This window comes from Falco naumanni, chromosome 7 (genome assembly GCF_017639655.2).
Source record: "Falco naumanni isolate bFalNau1 chromosome 7, bFalNau1.pat, whole genome shotgun sequence".
NCBI lineage: Eukaryota > Metazoa > Chordata > Aves > Falconiformes > Falconidae > Falco > Falco naumanni.
The window spans coordinates 40426917-40443049 of NC_054060.1; the positions used below are offsets into that span (position 1 = coordinate 40426917).

The window sequence follows — 16133 nt, forward strand, 5'->3', positions numbered from 1 at the left end:
TCACTGGAAATTATTGTGTGTAACTCTCGGAGTCCTTACAACACACAGGGAGAGCACTGAGTCCCACTGAACTGGTGTGATAAGCAAATTAATATCAGTATGTCTAAAAACAGTAGGTTGGTAACATTTCTTTCAACTTAATTTTCAAAACAAAGTGTTCATCTGTTATGAATTGTTTCCCAAGATATTCTGAATGTTCACACAGACCTGTTTTCTATTCTAGCAGCTGTCACACCATTCCTATAGGACTGATGCTTTCTCCATTAAGATACTTTGCTCACATTTGTAAAGTATCCATTTGGCTCTGCTTGTGTTTTGAAAGCAAAACCGTCCTTTAGGGAGATGTTTATCCATTTCTTCCCCTTTTATGCTGTAAGGCAGAATCAACGAGTGCTGGGGTGAGGTGACTGGGAGAAATGAGCATACCAGTAAAAAAAATAGCTTGTGGTCATGGACCATATAAAACCCAGAAGACAGCAGCCCTGCAGCGGGACAATGTTCTTCAGGCTCTGGTGAGAGAAAGGAGTTTCCTCATGAATCAAAACTGGGAAATAAACACTATATCATAACAGATATTCAGGTGTTGCCAGTTCACAACATTTAAGGAAATTCTAGTAGACAGAAAATAATTTAAGATCCTGCATGTGTCATGTATCCGGGATTAAAACAAAAGAAAAAAAGAAAAAAGACACTTGGGCCAAACTTTTTCAAAGGCCATTTGAGGGCTAATTTAAGAGACTGAATTAAATATTAGTTCAGGTTAACCTGAAAATTCTGATAGTAATCATTCATACTCTAAGAAAACTTCTGGATTTGCTTTACTATGTAGGAAAAAAATGGAAGGCTAATTGGTGGGCAAAACTCAGTGCTGGTTCAAATCTGGACTAAGAAATGATACCTTCAAGTGAATACTCACAGACACTGGTAAACATAATTAACCTATTCAATGGTACCATAGCGTTCCTAGATATTATGATTTCAGAACCTATCTGTAATGTAAATTAAACTGGCAGTTGTACTGATTAATATTAGACGTGAAAGGAATAAGGCTGCGTGACTGAAAAACTGAATGTGGAAAGTGCTTTAAAATATGGTGTCACTCTACCACCCACCCAGAAAACCTGAGGCAGATCAAGATTAAAAACTTTATCTAAATTCATGAGGCTGCCCATTGAAGCTCCAGAGAACTGAACTATTTTTCTCAGTTTCCAGATCAGTACCTTCTTCTTTGGACCACATTGTCTGTCTGGACCATCTAGTTTAAACTGATGCAGCTCAGCTTCAATTTATACTGGTTAAAGTGTTGCAGCATAAGCTTTTTAACAAGTCACTTTGCAGCACCAACAATTTAATTCAGCTTAAGAGAAACGTAGAAATAGAAACAGTAAAATGTCTTTTGACCTTTGCTGTTGGCTACAGTCAAAACCATGCAACAAAAAGAGCAGAGAGGAAATGTAGGACATATGCTCAAGATGATCAAAAAAATGTTTGGGCATGTAACAGTACATTGAAGAAAACATTCAAGAACAATTCATCCTGCTGAAAATATTATTCCCATAAGGCTGCAAGGGTCGGTGTCATCTTAAATTATGTACTGTACAAGTGCCAGCCATAGAAAACGATCCACCCACAGGCCCTACACTCTTGGGCAGGAGGCCACTAAACACTAGCAATTGATCTATGGCTCTAGAGACTACAAGTAGGGGCACAAAAAAACCAAAATGTGCAGATTCCTTTCTTTTTTTTTTTTTTTTTTGCTATTATACTTAGTATTTTGCTAAAGAAGATGATGAATATAGCATTAATAATAACACTGTCTTGTCAATTCAATGTTAATCAATGCTGATGATGAATGAAAATAAAAACACGTCAGAAAAACATCATTTAACTGATGTTAACTGATCATTAACATTGTTTAATTGATACAGAAGCAACCATCCAAAGATTTCTCTTTGAAGTAGTTTTGCTCCAAAGACTTCCTCGCTGGCTAATTGTATTCACACAAGCCTGCTTAACTTAAGAACTCAAACCAAGTCCTATTTTGCTTATCCTATCAGTCTTTAGCTTCTCCCAAACATCACTGACACAGGTGAAATATCCAACCCTTATTCTCCTCACAGGGTTGAGACTTTCTGTAATCCTCTAATCCTCTAAACCACACTTTTTTTTTTTTTTTTTTTTTACACTGAAACTGGAAGCCATGTTACACATGCCACGGGTCCAACAGGGGACATCCTTTTGTCATCCAGCAACTTCTGCTGAGCTTGGCATGGGTATTTGCCTCAGTCAGACCACAGACCTGGCCCTGCCTTTCCGGAAGCCTTTCAAGTTGCAGTCTGACATTCGAACCACACTTTTCAATTCCTTAGATCTCCAGATGCCAAGCAGATTCCAATAATTCACATAGAAACTCTGCACAGTGGCTGGTGACTGAAATACAGCCAGCTCTCAAGTGAAGCACGAGCAGTTACAAACCAAAGAGCCATGCCAAATGGTCCAGAGGAGAGGAAGAGATGAAGTTTTTTTTCTGAAGAGAAAGTGTATAGCAAATTTATACAGGGAAACGTCTTATTCCATGAATCAAAAGACGTAATCTTTCTTTGCCAAAAACTGGAGAGCCTAAAAGCTCATAACTACATTAGTAAAGCAATTATATTAGCTTGCCTGTATTTTAAAAACCCAAGACAAAATTTTAATGCTTCTGACTTTGCTTTTTAAATAGAAAGTGAGAGTTACACTAGACAAACTCCAATTTAAAATCTCAGTGGGGCGGACAGCTGTGTTGAAGAAGAAAGCTTTTTCACAGTACAAGCTTGTGGATTGATTTTAATAATGAACATTTTCTTTTCATACATCCAATATTTATGTTCCTTTTGTTATTTGAAAACCTGTCTGGGGACACATAAATCTGCCTGCATCATAATTACACTTGCCTACATTTCATGCCTATAATGAGACTAGGACCTATGGCAGCAGCTAGAGGAAAACTGGACAATCTATTCTGCATGGGTTAGTAAGAGAGACTCCAGTAATTTTTACAAAAGAATAATCTATTTCATGGAGAAGAAATTAATTCTCAAATAATTAATAATGTCAAATTTTCAGGAAGATAAGGTTTGGCCAGGAGCATTTTTTGGCTTTTCTGAAAGAAAACATTTAGAGGACTCCTGAGTCTGTCCGCCAAGCTTATGACTCTTTCTTCCAGCTGCTTCCAATTCCTTCTTCCTTTTTCCAGCCCTTTCTTCACTGGAGCTTGCTTGGAGGGACCGGGCCAAAGCAGGAGCTGCTCACTGGCAAGGGGTGGTTGCAGGTAGCCTGTGGAGTAAAGCAGCATTGCTGCTGGCTCACTGTGCTCGGGGCAGGGGGGGGTGAAAGGAAGATGAATGTAGGCTGGTGGAGTTCTACCAAGAGAAAGCTTAGGGTTGTACAACTCGTAGTTACATTCAAGCCCCCCTCAAATAATCCAAGACTCAGGCTTTTTATGGAAACCCACTGGCAGTGTTTTACTTTGAATACTGCTGCTTCTTGGACTACAAATGTCAAAAGCATATCTGTAGTGATGCGCTGCTGCAGGCTGGCCTTGAGAAACCCTTCATAAAAATCTGTCAGTGAGGCTGAGTGACTTCCCTCCTCTGATGAAGTCATCCATTTTGGTCACAGCTACGCTCTCTGCACTCTCCCTTGGGCTAAAATAAACATTACTGAGAAGAAAATGTGCATGACCTACAAATGCACAGCATTTCACCACGTGCAGGTATTTGCAAATAATTAAGGGCAGAATAGCTGTCTCATAGATACCTGCATGTACACCATGCTCTACCAGCCTGATGACTGTGCCACCCTCCATACACCTCACAACCAGCTAAGGACAAGTCCTTCCACACTGCACTTGCAGTAACGCTTTTGCTGTACGCTGCTGCCTGTCACAGGAAGGATGGCTGAGTGGCCCGAACACCAGGTGGGGACTGGGGAGTTAGGGCCTCTAGGTCCTGGGGGCACATCTGTGAGCATGGGGAAGCCCTTTGAGTTGGGAAGTTGGTCAGCATGAGCAGTCCTGGCTCTGAGAAACTGTGTCTCCATCCTCCCTGCTCATTAGCACTCTCTCCCCAGGTGCGTGCTGCCAGAAGGATGCTGTGCAGAGCTACCAAACATTTCATTTAAGTACATGATTTCCACCTTGTCAAAGCACTGTATGGGCTGCCTCTCCCTTGCTGTTGCTAGGTGGCAATTGCTAACCAGCAAAACAGGGATTTGCAAAAATGACTGCTCTTCATAGATGGCACGTTGCCCTCTCTCAAGAGCCATAATCCCTCGGTTAGCACAAGTCTCTGTTGCCTTCCTTCTGTTTTCTCATTCCTGACTTCTTGTAAATGCTAATTTTGGGGTTTTTTTCTGTGTCATTTTTCTGTCAAAACTGTAAACACTTGAATATTACTAGGCATCTCATCAAAGGAAGATTTACAGATGTTTGGTCTTCATTATTTTGTTATACTTTTACACTTTTTTTTTTTAACAGCAAGTAAACAAGACATTTAAAACCTCCCAAACATGGCTTATAAATTCCTCCCATTCCAACTTGCAGCCATTTATAACTGACGTCACCTGTACCTCTGCTGCAGTTACAGGATTGCTGCATACCTAACCGTGCCTGAGGTAGCTCCAGCATAGCCAGATGGGAGCAGAAGTCTCCTAGAAAGTACAAGCATCTGCATCCCCCATGCGCACCATGAGGAGCAACTACTTAAAACCACAGCCATAGTCCTGCTATATCCTTAGATGCACCCCGAAGCCCATGATCTACATCTTTCTGCTGCCTGTTGCTTAATCCAGCTAGATCGTGCCAGCTGGGTACATTTATACAAGTTGTTTACTATAACTGTAAATAAACACCCTAAATGGAGATATGCAGTGATTTTGTGAGGAGGATGAAGAAATCAGTTCCTTTCATTGTCAATCATTTTCATGGAGTTTTGTGGCTGACAAAAAGGCTTTTTGAGCGAAACTAAACAAGACGTGTGCTAAACCTCAGAGATATCCAGTTGCAGAGTAACTCTGCTAATACCAGTGGAGGTCTGCATGCAAAGGCATCGTGCAGAGACACAGAGATGTCCTGAACATTTACTGAAGCCCTAAGTATTCTGCAGACAAAAGCCTGAAGCAGGAAAAGAAAGAAAGTTTCAAGTAAAGAAATCAAGTGCAAAGCCACAGTCTGTTTCTATTTTTTACCACAGCAACTTGTACCAGCGGTGACGATAAAAACAGTCAGTGGTGTGATCCAGCTGTAAAAGATATCAGTGGCACAATTCTCGCTGGCTCCACCAGGTACTGCATTAGGCTCTGAAAGCAAACTCCACCTAGACAGGCAATAGTGGCAGGGGAAAAAAAAAATAATTATAGTAACTTGTCACCTAAATTGCATATGTATTGACCCCATATCCCTGTGTTAGTCCCTGAAAATGACCCATAGAGTAAGTTATCAGCCCCAGTAGCCTCAAAGAAGAGGACTGTGTGACAATGAAGATTCACAGAAAGTCCCTTTCTTTGGCTGTCCTACTACCATTTAGTAACAGCTTGTTCCGAGAACAGCCCCTGCCTCATGCTGCAGCATTGCTTTCTAGCTTAGGTATTTAAAGAAAAGTATAGATATACCCACAAGGACATCAGCAAAGATCAGTGGCAAATGATCTTCATTGCAAAAAGCATTAAGGATGTTGAAGATATTAATCATTCATACCAAAAATCAGCATAAAGATCCACATGTAATACTGATAACTGTGGCCAGGTATCTGATAAAGCAACCAGTGAAACTAATTACCCACCTTTTGGCCGCGTTTTATTCTGTCTATGTGCAGAGTTAGTTACGGAGGTTGCATTCACTTAGAATTTAACTCTCTAGAAGAGGCTGGTTTTCTTACTGTTTGTATAGTATCTACCGCTGTCAGGCTCTGATCTCAATAACTGATAATAGCTGCAATCTATGTGATAAGCACAGGACAAAAAGGCTCCCAGATTTCAAGCACACCCTCTACTTGGGTAGAGTTCACATTCTCAGAGGGGCTCATGCTAAGCCTCACAGCTGTTCAGAGCACCTGCAGGTGCAGCAGGGTCAAATCCTGCCAACAGCTTGCAGAAGCAACCTCCACTGCAGCCCACAGTCAAGCAGAGCACTGAGGTCTGTCTGCTCAGCCTCATTATTTTCCATGTGTCCTTCAGGACCTGAATTTCACATGAGCTATAATAGATCCAAGAGGTTTCTTTTGAGCTCATGGTCCTGCACAAGCATAAATCAATATATTTATTGTATTCTAGGTTACATGAAAAAGAATCAGCCTTGCGTATTTGTGCTGTATCATCCAATCGGCAAGCTAGAAGAAGTAGGGCCAAATCCTGAGGGGGTTAAGCCAGTCAAGCTACATCAGCAAACACCATCTGAAAGCATAGGCATTTTTTGGCATATATCTTAAATTGTCAGGAGGAGCAACCTGTGAGCAATGCAGTACTTGACCTGTCAGCATGATACAGATCATTTAAGTACCTTTTTTACAAACATTAACAGATTAATCTTCACCTTGGGACACACAAGCAAGGTTCAGTAGCCCTGACAAGCAGATCTGGAAGCTGACTTACACAGGGATTGTGACCTATTTCCAGGAGAACACAGCATCTTTACATCTTACAAAAACAGAGAAGGGGATGGGACTTCATACCTCCACACAGAAGAAAAAGAAGTGTGAAGCAGATAACAGCTTTGGCCCAGCCACTCATGTCTGTGGGGAAATTGGACTTTCTTAAGTGCTGATTTCCTGGGTCCTCTTCAATTCACACCGGCTGTGACAATCCCAAGTAGGATGGTAGCTCTCATCCCAGCACAGAGGACACAGGCACGTTCGTGTGCAAAGCACTGCATTTCACACCCAAAGTATAAAGTAAACCAAGCAGTTGAAGTGCAAAAGTCCTATCTGCTTGCAAGTTCCTTACCCAAACAGCTACCCAAAGCATCTCAGCTCATTTCAGTGGCATCTGTTTCTAAAAGCAGTAGCAGTCAACATATACTAAGACATGGGCGAAAGCTGAGTCTTATGTATATGGCTTGGGCTTTGCACTGAAGAGCAGGGAGGCTCTGTGATGGGTACAGCCCACAAGATCATACCGACAGAGCTCATAGACCAAGAAAGTGGGACATGGACATGACCTATGCGGCCATGCTGGCTGTTTAGTTTAATTATCTGGGAAATATCGTTACTGCACATATGATTTATGCAGCTGAGGGGTCTGTTCTTAGAGGTATCACCGAGGGTCGAGGAGTTGTCTATAAGCCACAGGAGACTGGGAGATCAGGTCCCTGGAGAGGCAGGGCAGAGAGTGATCCCCACAGCTGTGTCTCTTTGCAGAAGGGCCATGCACACACACACTGAATAGGCAAGAGGCTCAGTTCATACACACATGCAATGGGCAGATGTATCCATACACACTGTCATGGGGGTTAGTGATGTGCATCCACTGGGACAGACACAAAAAGGGTCAAGGGAAGATGCATCTGTATAGGCACCAGCTAGAGATGTGTGAGCAAGGAGGACATGCCACCGGATTCTTAAGATATACAGTAATTCAGGTGTTGTAACTTGGTAAAAATATTTGGGATTTATCCCTGAAGAACTGATGTCAGGAAGGTCTCATTTGTTTTATGAAGGAAATTGCTTATTGATCCTGTCTGTTTGCATCATATTCACACTGTACTACTCCTGTGCTTAACCTGCAGGGATTCAGAAAGGTTGTTTCTCTCCTCATGCGTGACTTGACTTCTGCAGGGAGATGCTGCACCTCCATGTGAGATCCCAGAGAAGCGCCATGGGTAGGAACAGGTCATGAGGTAGGGAGCACTGGTGTTTCTGATGGTAAAATCCCTGTGATGCCCATTTGATGTGCTTTCTTCATGTACTTACAAATCTACTGAAAGCCAAAGGAGAAATCACAAATTTGGAGACAGATCAGGCAAAACTATCGTAGGATTCTCTCTGTAACATTAGCCATAGTCTACTTAATTTTTTAAAATCTTTTTCTAAAGAATTATCAGGATTTAGAGATGCTTTTGAACTGTCTCTTGTGAAACATGGCAGATGTGACTTGTGATCTTTTACTAGCTTACTAAAATTCAGTGAGGAGGACTGGAATTATTTTGTGGTGAGCAGAAATGGATGGAGCAGATGCTCTGTGAGCCCTTCTGCATTGAACATCCATTGCATGGTTTTCAGGGTGGAGACAAAAACTAGACCCAGAGATACCAGTGATCCCTTACAATTCTATTTGAGAGCACATGAACAGATGCAGAATTTGAAGGACAGAAATTAGGAGCAGAAGTAACAGACCAACCCTTCCTCCATCGGCTCTGATGTGCTAGCAATATTAAAACCATATTACAAGGTACACCACATTGCACACTCAGGATGTTCCCAGTGACATGACATATCGAAACATTCTGAGCATTACGTAAAGTCATGTGAAAGATATTGTTCCCTTTATACTGAGTTAATATCTCAGAGCAGCTCCAGAGGATCAGGTACAACGTAGATTGCCACACATTTCCACAGGAGTGTTTTGAGAACACAATCAGCTCCAGAACATTTTGATGCAACGTAAAGCATTTACTATGGAATGAAAACACAGGAACCCAAAACAAACAGACATGAAATTGGTGAAATGGATGACTCTTTCTCAGGAAACCTTTGTTTTCTACCTTTGATTAATACAGATACAGAACAAGTACTATGTTCAGCAGCACAGAAACAATAGTACCCTAAGGGCCATTGCGGTCATCCATTAAGAGCTGCTTTCAAGAATGCTTTAAAAGCCTGTCCAAAATCTTGCCTTCTACTGCTAAGTATTTTGTACTGCTTCTATATCCAGTGAAAAGTTACATTTACTGAGAATCCCTGAAAAAAAACCTTTCAATCAGGTTTTGGTTTAGGCACAAAGTAAAAAAAGAAATTCCAACAACACATAGATCACCTGTCTTAATAAACAATCTTGCTTTCTGCTTTCTCATCCTAAAAGTTAAATGCTTTTGTTTTCAAGTACCAGACCAACCTTCCTTAAAAGGAATTTTTTGGTAATCTTAACATAGTTCAGTAACATCTGACTTTATAGACAGTATAGCTAGATTTTGGGATGTGTCAAAGTCAAGTCCTAATTTTTTCTCATCAAATATATCAGTTTCACATGGAGGATAAAGTGAGCTTTTCAATATTTAAAGACATGCATAAAACGATAAATCCCAGATTTTCAGGAGTCAGAAGTTAAGAATATGCATTGCATTATTATCCTCATTAATCAAGTAACAAACTATTAAAGCATGATTTATATTCACAAATACCACGTTGTTTTCTATTCACACCACTTTTCTGTGTAGCTTGGTTGAAAACTGGAACAGGCATTCCTCCACACTGTTTTCTCATGAAGAGCTGTACAAGACATCCTTTACCCTTTTTGCAGTCTCTTATTTCATCATACTGATCTCTTTGGCTCATCAACTTTTCTCCAGGCTCTTTTTCCCCCTAAGGTTCTTACCATGAATGAAATTATTTATGTTAATGGACTTCAGTGCTTCTCCAATTTTTCTTAGCCAACTAAAAACCACCTAACCTAACCTGTCAAAGTTCAATAATTACCCTCCTATTATCACTAGATTTACTTTCCTGATGTATTAATGTTGTAGAAAATAAATATTATTTATAGAATAAATATACATAATATATACACCCCATGCTCAGATTCTCAAAAGTAATTTCGATCCCTTAGTCCCTCTGATTTAAAAAAGAACTAGAAGCCATATGACAAGTTCTTAAACACCAGCATGTGTTTGAATGTAAACTCTTTTATGTATTCTAATATCCAGGATTCCATGGAAAAATTGCCAGCTCAACTGGAAAAGCCTTTCAGAACCTCTTTTATGTTATTTAAAGATAACATTAGGTCTAGTTTAGGACAGAGAGCGGAGGTAGGCTGGGAACAACCCTGTGCACCATCATTGCTGATGGAAATAGAGTGCAAGTGATCCTCCTGGCTGTCCTGAGCCCTGTGCATTGGAAAGCAGTATTCTGAAGCAAGTGATTTAATTGCTCACTATAATGGATTATACCTTGACTAAGGTATTCCTTTCTAATCCTTTTCATTGCAAGCCAGTAGAAAGTTCATGTCAGAAAAAAGTGTACTTGTTGCATGCGGTAGGGTGCATTTTAAGTTCTCTTATTAACGGTTCTCAGAAATGAAACATAATTAAGATGAGGTTTCCAGTGGAAGTACGGCTTTTAATCAGACTTTCATAATCTTTTACATTAATATGGTAATTGGGCAAGTACAGTACCTGTCAGCATCCAGAGGTGCATCACACTTGGAGCTCTATAAGTAGACCAGAGTGAAGCAGATACCCCTTAAGCTTCTGGGATATTCTGCTGCGGAACTCTCCAAAACACTGGCACATTTGCAAAAAGCTTTTTTCCTTCTTGACATGTACAAATTTTCCATGGATTTGTATTAAGATCCCAAGGCAGATGTTTTTTCCTACCTTCAGATGTAATTTTAGCAGCAAAGTACTTTTTGTACAAACCACCTTCTCCTTTTTCATAAAGAGGGTAAAAAGCTGAAAGATCACCTTGGACAGAGGAGGCGTACTGGGGTAAATAAGAATCACTGTTAGGTACCATATTCTCTGTGTCATCTTTTTGTGCACAAGTGCTGGATCCACAGTGAGCTGTGTCAATTCTAGCTAACAAATCATCAGGGTTTTTTATGTTTTACCTGGATTTTTTTTTCTATGCTGAAATTTGATTAATTTACCAAGAGCCCTCAAAACCATTACATAGCCCCACAGCTATCCCTAAACCCTGACAGCATAAACAGATGCACATATACATCCCCTAGAACCTGTATGGCATATTTAGGATATTCCTATTTAGTAATTTTCTGTTTAATCTAGGATATACCTCCCCTGTGTAGCAAAGCAATTAAATAATTAATAGTTATATTAAAACAGAATGGTTCGGGAGAGAAGAAAGGATTTTTAGGACAACTGTCAGACTGGAAAGGAAGTAAGCATCAATAATTCCCTTTCACATTTGATACTTCAACTAGTATTAACTTAAAAATCAAAATGCAAGTCATTAAGCAAAAAAATGAACAAAATGAAGAGCAACCTTGCAGGGACAGTGATGAACTGAGAATAAGGATGTTTGGGTTCAATTCCGAACTCTTCCCTTGCCAGTATAGCTCTGGGCAGTTTCTCTGTTCCTCAGTTCCTTATCTATTTAATAAGGATATTAATACTCAATTAATTCTACTCCTTGCTTGCATGCTTTTTGAAGACCTCCTGAAGGTTTCTGTAGTAGAAAGTACTTCTGGCATCTGTAAAACTCTCAGCAAAATGGAGGCCCGCTTTTTGTTGGAGATACAAGAAAAATTAAATAAGGGAATTGCAATCAGAGCTTACATCTACCATAGACCTGGTAAGAACTGTTGTTCAGTATCGGTAATACAGGGCTATACAATGCATAATGCTTCAGAAAGCTTCAGTTAACAAACTGACCTGTGAGAGCTAGTAAATATTGGGACAGCTATAACAGATCTAGTTAAAGTATATACAACAAAATATTTCCCTGTCAAGAGAAAAAAAAAATAGCGCTGCAAATTTGCACTGAGAAAAACATATAAACAGGTATCTGCATAATTTCTTGTAACAAATGAAAGTCTGTCAAAAATGTTAAAAGGAAATATGTCATTTTGGAATCAGTATTTCCATACATATGGGGTTTTAGAGCTTTTAATTTTTAAAAAACATTATGCTTCTTCAATATTTTTACCCTGGTTTATGAAAAACACAGATGCTGATTTACTGAAATTTCTTGTCAGATAAATACTCTTCCTGTGGCTATTTGTGTTTAAACAACTCATTTGGTTTTGCTCTGGGTTTTTCTGTGGGCCTTTCAGAAATCAGGTTTTTTCTGGGTCTTGAATCAAGACAGCTCCAGCCATTCTGAGTACAGGAACTGCTTATGTGTTGGATTATTAAAGTACATTTTTCTTGACTAGAAAGAGTTGCTGCAAGTGTGTGAAGTATTTCTACCGTTCAGTATAACTGCCCTGATAATGCAGATGGTTCAAACTCTAATTCTCAGAGTTTCTCTAAAGATAGTTCAATGGACTCAAATGAAATACATGCGTTTTCAGCATCAAGCCTTTATTGAATAGTATCTTAAACGCAAAGGAAATTACTAATTGTACTTGCTTTAGAATTAACAGAGAAAGCCAAATACAGCCACTGCTCAAATGTTTCAATGATTAAAAATGTCACTAAAGAAAAAGTTCTAAGTCACGGTAAATAACTGACAAAAATGTCTGCTAAAGGCAGCAAACATCCTATGTCATGCAAAAACTTCTCTCAGAATCACATGCTCTTTAGAAAATAATCCACTCCTCTTACTACATATATGTTGCTGTTATAGGGATAAAAGAAACAGACAAACCTATTGCTGCATTAGTGTATCACATACATTATAAAGGTTGCTATGCTTGCTTTTTCTAATATTTTTCTTCCTTCCATAATGCACAGCCTAGCGTAAAAAAAAAAAAAAATCCTATGATCATTATTCTGAAAAGGAACCTTCTTTACAAATTACAATGAAGGAAATATTACTTGTTATGTAATATATATCCTAATAATACAGACATTTATAAGTACGCAAAATTGCACAGGGAAAAGAAATCCTGATGATTTTTTGCTTCTTATTTCAATACATATCTATATTCTCTAGGAAGCGTACTCTAATTATGACTTCATATTGTGCTTCTATACCCTAAAGATAAATATGTTCCTGGATCAAGTAAAAAGCTAAACATGTATTAGCTAAAAAATGAACATATTTAATACAGCAGAGAGCTTGTTAAATATCCTTGAACCTAATAATACTGAGTACTTTTGTAAGTTCAGTGATATTTTAAAGGATTTTTTTTTTTTTTAGTTGCTGGAAGAATTGACAATACCTAGTAGCAATTTTAATACTGTCACAAAAATAGATAAGGCAATGAATGATTCCAATAGGAATACACTTCACTCAGATTTGGAGACCACTAATAAAAGTAAACTTTTGCATACTGTGATAACTCTTCACTAATAATGTACCTGTACAGTTTCATGATCTTTAAGAATTTAATTAACCTATTTTTCTTGTCCTAATTACAATGGAAAGGGATTCACATGGGTAAAAGGAAAAATTATTTTGTTTAGAAGGGAAATACAAATTATGCCTGAAGCCTAATAAATCCGTTGCCATGACAGTCAAAGAGCCTGGTCTTATAAAACCTCTCATGATTTATTCACATGAGTAGTTCTTACTCATTTTGTTGGTTTTGACCTCTCCTGTCCTGAGTGACCACTGTAACAGATGGAGCCCAAAGTCATGGACTAAATGAACTCAGTAGACATTTTGTGGACATTTCTGGACATTTTACAGGGGTGGTCCATAGACTATGGGAACAATATCATTATATCAAAGGATGGAAAAGTGGTGGTGGTGGTTAATGAGGTTGTATTGGATAGTGAGCATGATGTAAATGGTATGGAATATGGGGTAGAAAATGTGCTGCTTTTGGCTCTGACAGAGTTAATTTTCTTCATAGTAGCTTGTACGAGGCTATGTTTTAGATTTGTGCTGAAAAAAGTGTTGGTAACACTGTTTTCCTTACTGCTTAGTAGTGCTTACAGAGAGTCAAGGTCTTTTCTGCTTCTCACACCACCCCACCAGCGAGCAGGCTGGGAGTGCATAAGAAGTAGGGAGGGGGACACATCAGGGGCAGTTGACCCCAACAGACCAAAGGTATATTCCATACCATATAACATCATACTCAGCATATAAAGCTGGCAGAAGAAGGAAGGGAGGACATTCAAAGCGATGGCATTTTGTCATCCCAAGTAACTGTTACACACGACGGAGCCCTGCTTCCTTAGAGATGGCTGAACACCTGCCTGCCCATGGGAAGTGGTGAATGAATTCCTTGTTCTCACACCAAATCAAAAACACAGCACTGCACCAGCTACTAAGAAGAAAATTAACTCTATTGTAGCTGAAACCAGGAGAGCTTTGCTTGCATGCAGGGTTTTTGCTTTACCTATTAAATAGCTTTTATCTCAACCCATGAATTTTCTCACTTTTACTATTCTTTCTCCCATTCCACTTCAGGGGAGTGAGTGAGCAGCTGTGTGGGGCTTAGTTGCCTGCTGGGGTTAAAGCATGACACTTGTATACAAGTTGTCCCATTGAATGAAATAAAACTGCTGATGTGAGAGAGATTTGCAATGGGAAACTTGATTTTACGATACAGTCCTTGTTCACAAAAAGAGCTGAGGGGACTGCTTCCGCAAGTAAGAGCTTCTTTCAGCAGTGAAGACTGGAAGATAACATTTATGGGTTGTGTTGTCGTTCCTCAGTTTTCCTTATTGGTTCATATACTAGTCACATATTTTTAGATGGTAAAATACACAAAAAATCTGCTTCAACACACATATATGCATATTTTGAATCTTTACTCCTAAAATCAAGGCTGGTTTCTTTGAATCCTACTGAAAATTTGTCACACTACAGCAAAGTGTTTGTATCATCTTGGCTTCCTCCTACTGCAGTGATTTGAAAAAGCTGCATTAGAATTCTTTCTCTAAAAACTGTCTTATGGAGTTCTTCATCATACAAAGGAGACATGTATTGGGAACTACTACAAAATTCCATCTTTTTAATAGGATTTAAGCTCTGATTCTTGTTCATGAATCCTGGCGTGGCGTGGCCTGGCCTTTTTGCTTTGGCTCTTTGCATCCCCCTCTCCGTCAAAACCTGCTGCCAGGAACCCATCATCTCCATACCCAGCTGGACAGCCTGTTGCAACCACCACACAAACCTGCTTCTGGTCCATTTCTAACCCTTCCAAAAGCAGTGGGATTTGTGAGGGATTACCCTCAAAGTGGGGGCAGGCCCTAACGATAGTTTGCTCCTCAAAGAGGCATTCAACTTTCCCTCTTCCAAACTCCGTGATCAATCAGAATGCATAAGAATATATATATATTTCACATCACCACTCTTTTCATCTTCTAATTCTACCCTGATTTCTGAAACACAGATCCAAGTAAACTAGGCTTTCTGGAAAACTAACTGGTTGTTCCATCTTACTACACTCACTATATAATTCCTGATCTGCTTGGCAATTTCCTGATAACGACCCTAAATTTTGGTAAGTCGGGTAGTTAGTTGAGAACATCATCTTGCACTCTCCTAGCATCTTTCATTCAGGAAGATAAAAGCACATTACTACAGCTGTTAATGAAAAATATCTCGCAACATCCACTGAAGCCATTTACAATAATTCTCAACACCCTGCTAATACACGACAAAAATTACTTGATATGAGAACATCTCATACAGGGTTTGCTTATTTTATGACTTGGGTCATCAAGGGCAACATTGTCATAATTCACAGTGGTCATTTTCTGGCTTTCTGATGTGTGTAAAAGGATCTGCCTCCCACTGCATGCAAAACACAGCATCCAAGTCTGCATTTGATATTTGTTTCCCATGGGAAACAAAATAAAGTAAATCTTTTGTACCTGCAGATCTTGCAGACATTCAAACCCCTTCTGTAGCTTTTATTTAGTCCACTAGCATTTATTCAGAACTATTCTTATGTTGATACAGGATTTCTTTTGCCTTCTATTGGTCAGTGCACAACTGAGGTGCAGGGAAGGTATAGCACCATGACCCCAGGAGAGACAGACAGAGCGAAAGAAAGAGGAGGTAGAAGAAAGGGAATGGAGGGAGGAAAAGAGAGAAAGAAATGTCAGAGCAAATTCTTAAACATCCTCTCTAGCATGGAAATATGTATAATACAGCTACTGATGTTCCAGTCCAAGTGCAAATGACAGCACAGGTGTGCACAAACACACACACGCACATACACACTGTCACAAAGCAAGGGAGAAAGACAGAAATGATCTTACAAAGCTGCTGCAGTAATCAGGACACTTGCTCCTGGAAACAACCATACAAACAAACATTCTTTTATTAGATTTCTACATTTTTTGAATTTTCATTTGATTATTG

General features: G+C 39.4%; 1 long non-coding RNA gene across 2 annotated transcripts in view; it reads right to left on the reverse strand.

Annotated features, from left to right (window-relative positions):
• LOC121091994 overlaps positions 1-16133 on the reverse strand; it is a 161912-nt gene that overhangs the window by 13374 nt on the left and 132405 nt on the right. The window lies entirely within an intron of this gene.